Genomic DNA, 12,730 nt, shown 5'->3' with positions numbered 1-12,730 from the left:
TGGTGCAGACCCAGTCTTGTCAAATAACCTGATCTCTTCTGATGGAGTGACTAGCCCAGTAGATCAAGGGACAACAGCCAGAGACTATTTATATTTGGATTTTAACAAAGCTTTTGATTCTGTTCCTCATGACATAATCATCAATAAACTGAGAAAATAGGATCCACGCTGAGCAGCTTTGAAACAGCAGGAAGGTCATGCCTGGCAAGGAGCTATCGATGGAGAAGTGTCAGCTTCAGAGGGAGCATAACAAATGGGGTTCCACTGTGGCCAATTCTGGGCAGCACACTGGTGGATCTTTTTCATTAATGATGTGGGGCATGGAATAATTAGTACCATCATTAAATCTGCATAAGAGACCAGACTAGAAGGAAAGGTTGGGGAAGGGAAGGGAAGAGGCAGGCGGGAGTTACCAGCCATTAAGGAGTAGAGAATCAGAATTCAAAACGACCTTGAGAGTTTGAAGAAGCACAAACAAAATGCATTTCAGGGAACAAGCACAATGCATGCTCTTCTCTCTCCCAACATTTTCAGTTCACGGGCTCTGAGGTCTTCTCACATGGTACATATATATGAGAAGCCAAGATGAACTCTGTTGAATGAGACAGGTTCTAGTTCGTAACATTACAGAAATGACTTGCTTACTGAGGAAAACAATAAAAAGGAAGTGATGATATAATGGGTGGAATAGTACAATAGGGATAAAACTTTGTCCAAAAGACTTTCTTCACAATCTTTCTCCTCCTTTCCCTGTCTGAGTCAGTTTCTTCTCCCAGGTGCTTTCATATTTCTCTTGGCCTTCTTCCTCTGTCACTGAACACTATAGTGTAATCAGATTTATTTATGTGTCTGCCCTCTAAACTGCTAATCTCAGAAAGGGCATGGGCCATAGATTATGTACCTCTGTATTCCCAGAGCACATTACCTGACACTTAATGGATACTCAATAAATGTTTATTGATTTGGAACTGAAAATAAACTACACACATGCAAAGTAGGCTTCATGAAAGTCTAAAAAAAATCTAGAGATGCTGTCCTGAAACTCAAGAGTTAATGCCCTCAACACCAATGGAAAGTCAAGGTTAAAAGTGTAGAGCAGGGCTCCTTCTATGTGTGTGGTGATTTTACATGCAAGAGGAAAAGGTATGACAAACCTAGACAGCATCTTAAAAAGCAGAGATATTACTTTGCCGACAAAGGTCTGTCTAGTCAAAGCTATAGTTTTTCCAGTAGTCATGTATGGATTTGAGAGTTGGACCACAAAGAAAGCTGAGCGCCAAAAAAATGATGCTTTTGAACTGTGGTGTTGGAGAAGACTCTTGAGAGTCCCTTGGACTGCAAGGAGATCAAACCAGTCAATCCTAAAGGAAATCAATCCTAAATATTCATCGGAAATACTGATGCTGAAGCTGAAGCTCCAATACTTTGGCCAGCTAATGTGAAGAACTGACTCATTGGAAAAGACCCTGATGCTGGGAAAGACTGAAGGCAGGAGAAGGGGATGACAGAGGATGAGATGGTTGGATGCCATCAACGACTCAATGGACATGAGTTTGAGCAAGCTCCAGGAGTTGGTGATAGACAGGGAAGCCTGGCATGCTGCAGTCCATGGGGTCGCAATGAATCAGACACGACTGGGTGACTGAACTGAAAAGAAGTGGAGAAGCCCTCCTCAGAATGAATGTGGGTATAAGGCGAGACAAACAGAGCTGATTTGAGGGAGAACTGCTCTAAGCAGAGGAGAGAGTAAACAATAGGAAGATAGGGAAGAATCCAAAGAAGGTATGTTCAGAACCTGGAGAATGAGGGGAGGCAGACAACCTGAAGGTATAAGACCAGTAAGAATGTCCCAGAAAGACGGAGATCAGCAGTGGCACTCCAGGGGTACACTCTGGATGGCCGGAGGAAGTCAAAATATGTTGAAACTGTGAGTAAAAAGAGAAGACAGACATCCAAGGACAGGGACAAGACACGGGAATGGACACGGGAACACAAAACCAACTGTGGCATACGCTCGTCCAAGTAACCCTAAATAATAATGATTAAGAGAAGTTCGTAACTGAAAGAATGGTGTCTATATACAGACACATGCATTCACACACAGCATAAACTCTGCAACTAATAAGAGAATACACTGAGGGTACATAAATAATAAACACAAATTAGAAGAGAAATTCTTAACCCTAATTAAGGAGGAGAGGGTTTCCCCAGCTGAACTTAAAAGTTCTGTCTGCATGTGCATTTGCGTAATTTTCTGGAAAGGGTGTTCATTTCAGTAGAGTAACTCCAAGCAAATGTATAAATTTTATCTGAAACTACCGCTTCTTACTCAATCATTTCTGTTCTCAAATATGGCCAAATCTGTCTCAGCTTTCTTGTGGCTTCAATTCAGGAGATATATGGGAATTGTCACATGCCACATTTAAAGTGGGCATCACTTTACAGAATTTGGCTATTTTTTGCCAGTGTCCACCTCATTTTTCTTGAGGGAAGGAGCAGCAGGAGAGCAATGTGGAAAGACAAGATGAAGTAAACTGCTCACCTGAAAACTCCGCATCTGCTCTAAGTTGTTTCCCAGTCCTCAAACCATGTCTCTACTACTTCTACTGTCAGAAACTTAACTGGCTTACCTTTAATCAGAGAATGACACGCAACTGCAACATAGATTTTCTAAGTCACACAGTCCAAAATACACAATAATAAATATTCAAGTGAGTTGGATGAGTGTGAATCACTTTTTTCCCAATAGTTTAACTGCCAGGGACACTTCAGGTATCTTAGATAAAAGAACTGGTTAGAAATTGAAAATGAACATCCGTAAATCACTAAAAAAAAAACTTGAGTTTTAACATTTACTCATCAAAACAAAACGATAACCCTAATATAATCACTTCACATTGCTATATATGAATTTTGTTACCAATCATACCTATTTTGTTACCCATTTTGTTTGAAGTTATGTATTGCAATCTTTAAAATATTCATATCAGTTTGAGGTTATGTTGTTTTTTTCCCTCACCTTCTGCACAAAATTATTCCTAAGCAGCTTTAAGTCACTCTATTACTAGCAACAACAGTACTGATACAATTTTTTAGTTAAACCATTAAGTTTATTTTGGAGGATCTGATTCCAAGGATCTAAACCAAGGACCTAAACCAAGGGGTGAAAATGAAAAATTACAAACGTGGCTGATTAGAAAAATAGTTATAATAGCCTTTACTGCTGTTTTTATTGAATGTACAAGTGAAATAACCATTAGCCTGTTTTAACCACTGGAAAACACCCTATGGTGGTACTTGACTGATTCGACGCATTTTTGTACACAATTGCTGTGCTAATGGAGCAGACATTTACCCCATAACAAAGGAAATCTCAAATGTAAGCCTTGGGGTTTATAGGAATTCCAGAATACCAAACCACCACTAAAGGATTTTAAATGAAGCCCCTGCTGATCTGTTTGTTGGTTAAACCCTTTCGTCTCCTCCAAAGGATAACATCACTCACAGGACAAATTATTGATAAATTGCAGAATTTCAAACAAAGATAAGCAAGGAATTAAAAATCCATAACAAGACATTAGCTTTAGGAAACGAGCGTAACAGAATATGATCATTGGTCTAGATCCAGTTTTTCCTTTTGTGTATTCTAAGACATAAGGGTCTGTTCAAGACTCCTATTATCGCAGTATACTGAAGAACAGAATTGGTTCAGCAATGGGAAGAATAAGATGAGACAAGCAGTCTTTTGATGGCTGAGGATAATCTATAAACACGAGACACCATGCTGACCCTAGAAGTCATCTCTTCTTACCTCCTCACAAGGGATGGCAAGCCAGCAATACCGTTTTAGGGTACAAAACAGCATTTGGGAAAGGTTCCTAAAGGAAATCATGCTTCCATTCAACAGTGTTGCTATGGTAACCAAACCAATCAAGCTTCTTCACAAAGGCTTTTATGTCAAGTTCTGTTAGCAAACTCATATAGAGAGTATAACTCACCTAAATTAACACTACATTTGTTACTTTATTAGAGATAGGTGAGAGGCACAAATGACAGAGATACCAGCTGGTGGGTAGATGTTATGGTAGTAGCTTGCAGAGGTCTCTTCTGAGTGATTGCATGTTCTCAATAAAATAGGAAGCAAGGTTAGACTGAGTGAGGATGGATGAAGAGGTATAGCAGTTTGAAGAGAGAAAACCATCAGGTTTCTTATGGAAGACATCCGGATAGTAGACAGTAAATACACAGTTAGCTCTTTTCATGTCATTAAATACATTCACAACATGTTGTTAATGGTTGCTCATAGTTTTGTTTTAAATTATGGTTTGATGATGTTTTAAAACCCATTTCCTGTTGTTGGACAAAAATGTTTCCAGTTTCCTACTATTATAAATAAAATGGAACAGTGTCTCTTGCTAAAAAAAAAAAAAAAAAAAAAAAAAAAAATTAGGGAAATATATACTTCTTCCATATCAACATCTTAAGTTAGTCAAGTTCAGTCTGTTTAAATTAAAAAAAAGCCTCTTGAAGGTACGCATTTTGGAACAGAAATAAAAGGAAAGAAATTCACCTGGTAGTACTTGGTCTTTTAAAAATGGATTCTTTCCCTATCTTCTAGAGAACACAAAGAGAATTCCTAAATCTTGCTGAATCTTTTATAGTCATTTCCTTGCAAATACAAATATGCGTTTCAAATACACAATAACTTACATAAAAAACACTGCAGCATTTACTAACTAGCATTTTTAAGATAAGCAGAATAGATGGAGAAGCAATGCAGATCCATTTTACTAAAGGATATTTTCCTTCACTATGGCTTGATGAAGCTATAATATTGATTACAGCCTTAAATCTGAAGACTGTTTTATATTACTGACATGGTTTCACACTAGGGTAACTTCACTTCTATTGGACACTCCTCGTGATAGTTAAATTCACTTATAGAAAGCAAAACAAAAACTCTAGCAATAACTTCAGTGAATTTGACACTTAGCTTTAAAGCCAATGGATTTTATAAGAAAATATTACTTGAATGTATTATGAAAATAATGTATATTTTTTTTAATTTTATTAAGAATACAAAAAGAAGGCCTAAATCCCCATCCTATATTTTATGTCTATAGGAAGTATACCTTATACTATTTTCACAGAATATAAATGATGGAATTCTTTAGGGCCCCAACAAGGAAACTGACTATGGACGTAGAAGAGTGGGGCAAGCCTTTGCTCTAATAAACACCTTCAGCTTTAAATAAGCATTGTCTTTCTCCTGGACTCAGTGGTAAAATTTAAAGATTTCTGATAAGCAGCGGTGCTGCTGCTGCTAAGTCGCTTCAGTCGCGTCCAACTCTGTGTGACCCCATAGACGGCAGCCCACCAGGCTCCTCTGTCCACAGGATTCTCCAGGCAAGAATACTGGAGTGGGTTGCCATTTCCTTCTCCATTTGATAAGCAGACGTTGCTTCAAATCTGATAAGCAGACATTGCTCCAAAACACCTCATAACTGTGACCATGTAAGAAAAAATAATCAAGATAAGGTTTGGACCACATAAAACTTAACTGCTTAGAAGATTCTAAAAGGCTAAACATCCTCAATATCATTAAATATGCACGTTGGTACACAACTCTGTTCGAAAATAATTGTCTGGCTATGATCTGAGGCACTAGTAGTTTGGCAGGAATATTAGCTTGAGTTAACTAACTCTGAATTACAATTTTAAAATCTGGAACACTGCATAAATTAAGATCGTTCATTTTAAGTTCTAGCAAGCCTTTTCATATGAATAAGCTACATATCAGTTTAAAACTTTAGAAACTATCACTTTAATTAACTTTACTTTTAAATATAAAACTATACACCTAATATGAAATAATGATAGCACTTTACCTTTGTTTGTTCACTTGAAATTCTATAGTGTATAGTCTATGTCTCACTTTATTTGATCCTCTCTGCAACTGCAGGAGACAGGTATGGAACAAACAGGGTAGAAAATCAGGCTTAATTAGGTTTAATAACTCATTTACTTATAATGCTATTCTTCATAATAATAATTTTAAGAACTAGTTAGTAAGCACCTATTATAGGCCAGATACTGTCCTAAGAGCTTCTCTCTTCATTGTTAATATAAATAATATTTTATATTATTAATACATGATAACATTGTGTATTGTCTACTACGTATATGTGAATATATTCACATACACTCACGTCTTTAATTCTCACAATAATTTTTAGATACAGTATTCTCATTTTACAAATGAGAAAACTGAGGTTCAAAGGTAATACATAGTCTGCCAAAAGCCACACAGCTAATAAACCTTGTTTCCAGAATTCCAAGTCAGATCCACTGCATTGGTATTATATTCATTTATTCTAGGAACAGATTAAATATTCACATGTGCTCTCTACAAGATCACTATCTCTTATACATATGATATTTAATTGTTGCTCATAAAACATTTATGACATAAAATTTCAGACAAATTGTTAATTTGGCTCTGATAACTGCAATTTTGCCTTTCAAGGATACATCTGGCCATTTTTATAGCAATGTAAATGCAGTAATTCTAAACAGAGCTGGTTGTTCTCACAAACATTAAAACAATTATTCCTGAAGGAACTGGCTCCCTGTTTTTATTTAGGAATATACAGTACCCTGTTACAAACGAGGAGAAAGACACAACCAACCAATTGCCACATTTGACTGCTGTGCTAAATATGAAATATCACAATACAAGAACAAGGCATACAATGCTAGGAAGTGACGGTCAACAAGAGCTGCACTTCCCAAATGAAAACGCACAAGAACATATTACCTTTAACCCTGTTAGTAATATGTCACTAGCTTTGCATAACACCAAGCTTTCTGAGTCCTGACCATCTCATCGTTAATTTGAAAAGATTAATATCTATCAAAGTTTGTCACACATTTGACTCTATTGAATAAATGAAACATATAAAAACTCTAAAGTAATATATTTTATATATTTATATTGATATATTTTACTACTGATGTAATAATTTATATTTTACATAAATGTCTCTTTCTAATATAAAAGCTCTTTGGGAAACTTGGAACACATATTGACCTTCTACAGACATCTTAATCATTTCCAATAAAATTATCCAGAAGAATCTTAGTTAAGGCCAGATTCCTTTGTTACCAGACATTGTGAAGTTCTTGATAACTGGAATTACCAGATAATCTTTCCCCTGACATATAATCAGAGAGCACAAAATGAATAGAAACATCACTCGTGGCCTCTCCTGTGTCCTGTTTTCCTGGTCTACACAATGATACACTCTAGAAGCTAGCCTATTATAAAAGTATAACGGTAACAATTGTCAGTCCCATGACAATTGAGTTGAGTGCCCTTGATTCGAGTAGTCATTTCACAGCAGACATTTCTTTTGAGGCAATATTTTAGATATTCTTAAATTCCCTTTTCTCTCTGTACTGACAGAGAAGGAGCTATAAATCACTAAACTTTATAACAGCAAGATAGAAGACAAAATTTGCTAACACTTCATATATATTTATATTTTTATACACACATAAATTTAATGCAACCTCCTATAATGCAGATGCAACTATTATGCCCATTGTTCAGATGTGGAAAAGGAAAGGAAAGGAAAGGAAAGTCGCTCAGTCATGTCCGACTCTTTGCGACCCCGTGGACTGTAGCCTGCCAGGCTCCTCCGTCCATGGGATTCTCCAGGCAAGAACACTGGAGTGGTTTGCCATTTCCTTCTCCAAGCACAAATATATTAATTTGATCAAAGGTCACTCAGCTGGTAAGTGGTAGAGCTAAAATTCTATCCTAGGCAATGCAGTTCCATAATTCATTCTTTAAACTTCAGCATTTAAGATGAAGGAAGAGTTTTTGCCCTCAATCCAGCTTTTTTGTTTGAAGAAAGTCTAAACAGAATATATTCTTACTGTACAAAATATGATCATATTCACTAGCTCATTAGAAAATATCAGGATTTAAATGAAGAATTTTATCTCAATGAATGCTTCATTAAAGTTAAAAAACACACACTATATAACACATACATACACACATTTGTTTACATATTCATTAGATCCTATGTATCTGTGGCTTCCAACTCCACAGGTTTAACTAACAGGATTCAACCAATCTTGAAATGAAAATACTTTATAAAAAATTAAAGAAAAGTCCAGAAAGTAAAACCTGAATTTGCCAGGTTCTGGAAATTACTTACATGTACATTGTATTAGGTATTTTAAGTAATCTAGTGATAATTTAAGGTATACAGGAGGATATGCATAGGTTATATGCAAATACTACTCCATTTTATATGAGGGACTTAAGCATCTAAGGGTTTTGGTATACGGGGGAATCCTGGAGGCAATCCCACAGATAATGAGGAATGACTGTATACATCTCTGGATCAATAAAGGGTCATGGAGTATAATCACAAAATGCCTTTGTTTTACTTTCCACCATTCCTTTAAAATCTACTCACTGGGGAAAGTTCTCTGCCTAAAAATTAAAGCAGTCCAATAACTTTTCTAACCATTGAACAGCATGAGGATCTACAATTACTTTACTCACCAAATACATTCCTAATTAAGAAATGAGAGTGCTCAGTTAAATACATTATCCACAGTAGAAGCATCCTAGTTAAAGCTACTTCATTTCCACACTGCTGCTGCTGCTGTTAAGTCGCTTCAGTCGTGTCCGACTCTGTGTGACCCCATAGACGGCAGCCCACCCCCGTCCCTGGGATTCTCCAGGCAAGAACGTTGGAGTGGGTTGCCATTTCCTTCTCCAATGCATGAAAGTGAAAAGTGAAAGTGAAGTCGCTCAGTCGTGTCCGACTCTTCGCGACCCCATGGACTGCAGTCTACCAGGCTCCTCCGTCCATGGGACTGTCCAGGCAAGAGCACTGGAGTGGGGTGCCATTGCCTTCTCCGACACTAGAGTAGGCTATAGACCAGCACCCAACAGAAAAGGATGTCAGTCTCTTCTTTTCCTACTTCTTCAATGGATAGCTACATTTCTCAACCACCAGGCTGAAACAGTGAGGAGGAGGAAACTTAACAGGAATAAGAATATTTTTAAGCGGCTGAAGTTGGTAGATGACCACATATCCTCAGGTTCTGGCTAATGATAATAGCTTTTTCTCAGATCATGACTTCTTCACAGGGCACTCATTCCTGGAAGTCTACCCCGTTACACTTAATGTAGGTGCTATCATCTCCCCTACCCATCACGCACTCCTTACACAGCCCCTAGGAATCCAGGGCAAGATCTGTTGAGATTTGTTCCTATCTCTTGGCAGCAATCTAAACAGGCCCAAAAAGGGCCTCATCTCTCTTACAGGTGGGCCACACCTTGTCCACAGGAAACAGAGGTGAGATCAATCCTCCCTGAGTTACCTCTTCTTTCCTCTGCTTTTTGATAAACAGCTAGCAGGCCTGCTCTTAATGCTTTTAGATCTTCAAAGCAGGGATAAGGATACCTATTCACCAGATCCTTTAAACTTTAGGAAACATACAGCTTTAAAGAAGCTCCCTTGAATTTTTTCTTTCCTAATTGGTTTAGACAAGGTGGTGGAAAAGGCATTCAGAATAGCTCTCTTCAAAAACCTTGTCTTTGTGAATTCCATCCTTAAAGCCTAGCCCCTAAAACACTTTTCCAATATTTCTTTTGAAAATCAGTCTCTCTGTTTGGAATTTGAATTTGGTACCCAGTATCTTTCTACTCTGGATCACAGCCAAAGCTACCATTTTAATATTGTTACCTATGTCTTTATAATTAATCCTACGGCCATTGTGATGTTATCCAAATTAAGTCTGAAATCAATTTAAAACCATACGTTAATCTTTTTAAACATTTTATTATATTGTTATTGTATTTCTTTTTTGGCTGTGCTATGCAGCATGTGAGATCTTTGTTCCCTGACCAGGAATCAAATCTTCATCCCCTGCCTTGGAAGCACAGAGTCTTAAACAATGGAACACCAGGGATGTCTCAACCATAGGTTAATCTTAAGTAATATATTTTAGACACTGCTTTAAGTGTCACTGCTTTAAGAAATATATTAAATAGCAATTATGAATATGTCATTATAAAGGAAATCTCTGAGACTAATTTGATAGTTTACATTTTTAGTCTTTGTTCATTAACATAACTGTATTTTCCTTATGGATGTATATAGGGGAAATATACTTTCTCATCATTAATTTTAGAATAAAATACAGTTGTCTTGCAAAATAATGACTCATTATTACAGAAAAATTATTAAGAAATTAGGTGAAAAATTACTGCATAGATACATATCATCCTCAACTTGTGCTGTATTTCCTCAGTCTCCTAAGAAAGCTAAGTCGGGAACTAGGCAAGAGGTTTTCAATATTCTGTGATCACATGTAGCTGCAGGATTGGTTGCCACCACTGTGCTAAACATGAAAGTCATTGCAAAAGTGGAAAACCTGTTTTCAGTTGTTTTTATGTTGTCCTGCTTTTTGTTTTCCTTAGTAAGCATTTTCCAGCTTCCATTATTCCTTAAATGCACAGGGGGTGACACCCCTCTCATGTCTGTATTCTGTAGCGAGGAGCATCACTGTCAGTTTCCCCAGTGATTTAGGACATCTGTCCTCTTTGACCCTACCCTTGAAACAGTTAACTGCCCATCCTGGTAATGTCTGTGTTAGCCAGGGTTCTAGAACCTTAAGTGCTATAAAAGCAAATGTAGACCAAGAAATAAAAGGCTATAAGAAATGGGAATAAAATGTTAAAAGTACAAACCAATATAAACGTGTGTTCTGTCAGAGAAAGTGCACTTTAAATTGTCCACAGCCAGGCACTCACTACAATTTAGAAATTCTCCCAGAGAGAGTAGAAATGTTGCATTTATCCCTTGGGTAGAAGGTTAAGGACAAGGTTAGTGAAGGCTAAAGTTAAAATACTACCACAAGACATGGGTGAAATGCAATGATTTAATGAGGTAAAATCATTTAAAAAGGCATACCTTTGCTTCCTATTGCTGTATCAATGATAATAAGTGATGTTATTGAGGACCTATTCCTACTAGACATTAATCCTTATAACTCTCTGGTGGGGGTATATTCTACCCCATAAACACATCAGGAAACACAAGCTGACAGAGGTTAACCAATTTGCCCAATGTCCCATAGCTGACAATGGAAGATGACTCGAATCTGGTTCCATCAAATGGCAAAGTTCTCCATCTCCCAAAGCCAGGTGTTGTACTCATTTATGTTGGGATAAGGCAGCAGTAGTCTTGCCTGGAAAATCCCATGGATGGAGGAGCCTGGTAGGCTACAGTCCATGGGGTCACTAAGAGTCGGACACGACTGAGCGACTTCACTTTCACTTTTCACTTTCATGCACTGGAGAAGGAAATGGCAACCCACTCCAGAGTTCTTGCCTGGAGAATCCCAGGGACAGTGGAGCCTGGTGGGCTGCCGTCTATGGGGTCCCACAGAGTCGGACACGACTGAAGTGACTTAGCAGCAAGGCAGCTTAACAGGTTAGAGAGCAGGAAGTATGAACAGACTTCTGCTTCTCTACACTAAATCCAATGTTGACACAGCTCATATTATGATCTTTCTAAGACACACTTCTGGTCAGGTCAGTCCTCTGCATGAAATCCTTCAATGCTTTCATATCTACATCTGAAGAAAGAACAAATAAATGTCCCAGTAACATTCCAAACACTCAGGGTTCTTTTCCCATTCTGCTGAACCTAACAGCCCACTCCCCTCAGCCTCCTCTTGAGTCTCTCTTCTTTCCTGGTATCCTACTATGCAATACTATCCCAGTTTTCTTTCTATCATTTGGGCAGTTCTTTCTCCGGCCCCTTACAACTCGTGCTTTCTTTGCCTGGCCTCTAAATGCTGGGTGCCCACTGACTCTCCCTTCTTGACATTCCTGGGTCATTTCATCCCTTCAAACCTAGCTTTATGTCCCCATGATTCTCAAATTTTTATTTCCATGGAAACTGCACCTATGATCTACAGACTCCTATAATACACAGTCCCCCTCTTTCCCTGAATATTTCACAGGGACCCCCAAACAAAAGTTTTCCAAAATGACTTCCCCATCTCCCAACATGCTGCTTTGCCATCTTTCCCCATCCTGGTACCAGGGACCCTCAAACAAGTTATCCAAAATGACTTCCCCATCTCCCAACATGTCGCTTTGTCAGCTTTCCCCATCCTGGTACATGATACCATTTCGGGACAAAAACCTGTATCTATCCTCTGTTGCTGCTATTCCTCCTCCACCACCACATACCACTGAAGGATGGACATACCCCAGTCCATCAGAAATCCTATCTCAACTGCCATCACCATCTCTCAGCTGGATTGCCTACAACAGCTTCCTAAATGGCCTTCCTATGTCTGCTCTTGTACCTCCCAATCTATTCTTTCCACAGCAGCCAGAGTGATCTTTTTAAAACAAAGATCCAATGTGTCTCTCCTTCATCTACAGCCCTCCTTTCTACAGCGTCCCACTGTGCACTAAATGAAATCCAATCTTCCCACCAAGGCCTGCAGACCCTGAGCCACCAGACCTCCTGACCAGCTCCCTCCAGTCTTAATCAGTCTCTCTACAAGTCCAACAGCCTCCAGCCCAGCTGGTTTCCTTTCAGTTCATCAAACAGCTATTAATATTTCCTGCCTCTTGTCCTTCATATACGCTGATAGTACTCTCTACCCATATCCAGCTGAT

General features: G+C 38.3%; 1 protein-coding gene across 13 annotated transcripts in view; it reads right to left on the bottom strand.

The window, feature by feature from the left end:
* The window catches only part of PTPRD (protein tyrosine phosphatase receptor type D), a 1,686,434-nt gene that overhangs the window by 518,132 nt on the left and 1,155,572 nt on the right, over positions 1-12,730 (bottom strand). The window contains exon 9 of one of the 13 annotated variants that reach the window (XM_081500246.1): positions 5,889-5,956. The exons of the other annotated variants lie outside the window; for them this stretch is intronic. The gene's annotated coding sequence lies outside the window, so the exon portion shown is untranslated. The remainder of the gene's footprint in view (positions 1-5,888; positions 5,957-12,730) is intronic. 13 annotated transcript variants of the gene reach the window in all.

Source organism: Giraffa tippelskirchi, chromosome 1 (assembly GCF_054371585.1).
Source record: "Giraffa tippelskirchi isolate mGirTip1 chromosome 1, T2T-mGirTip1v1.2.pri, whole genome shotgun sequence".
In the NCBI taxonomy this organism is placed as follows: Eukaryota; Metazoa; Chordata; class Mammalia; order Artiodactyla; family Giraffidae; genus Giraffa; species Giraffa tippelskirchi.
Note: the sequence above shows the minus strand (reverse complement) of the source record. Positions and strands in the feature narration are given on the sequence as shown.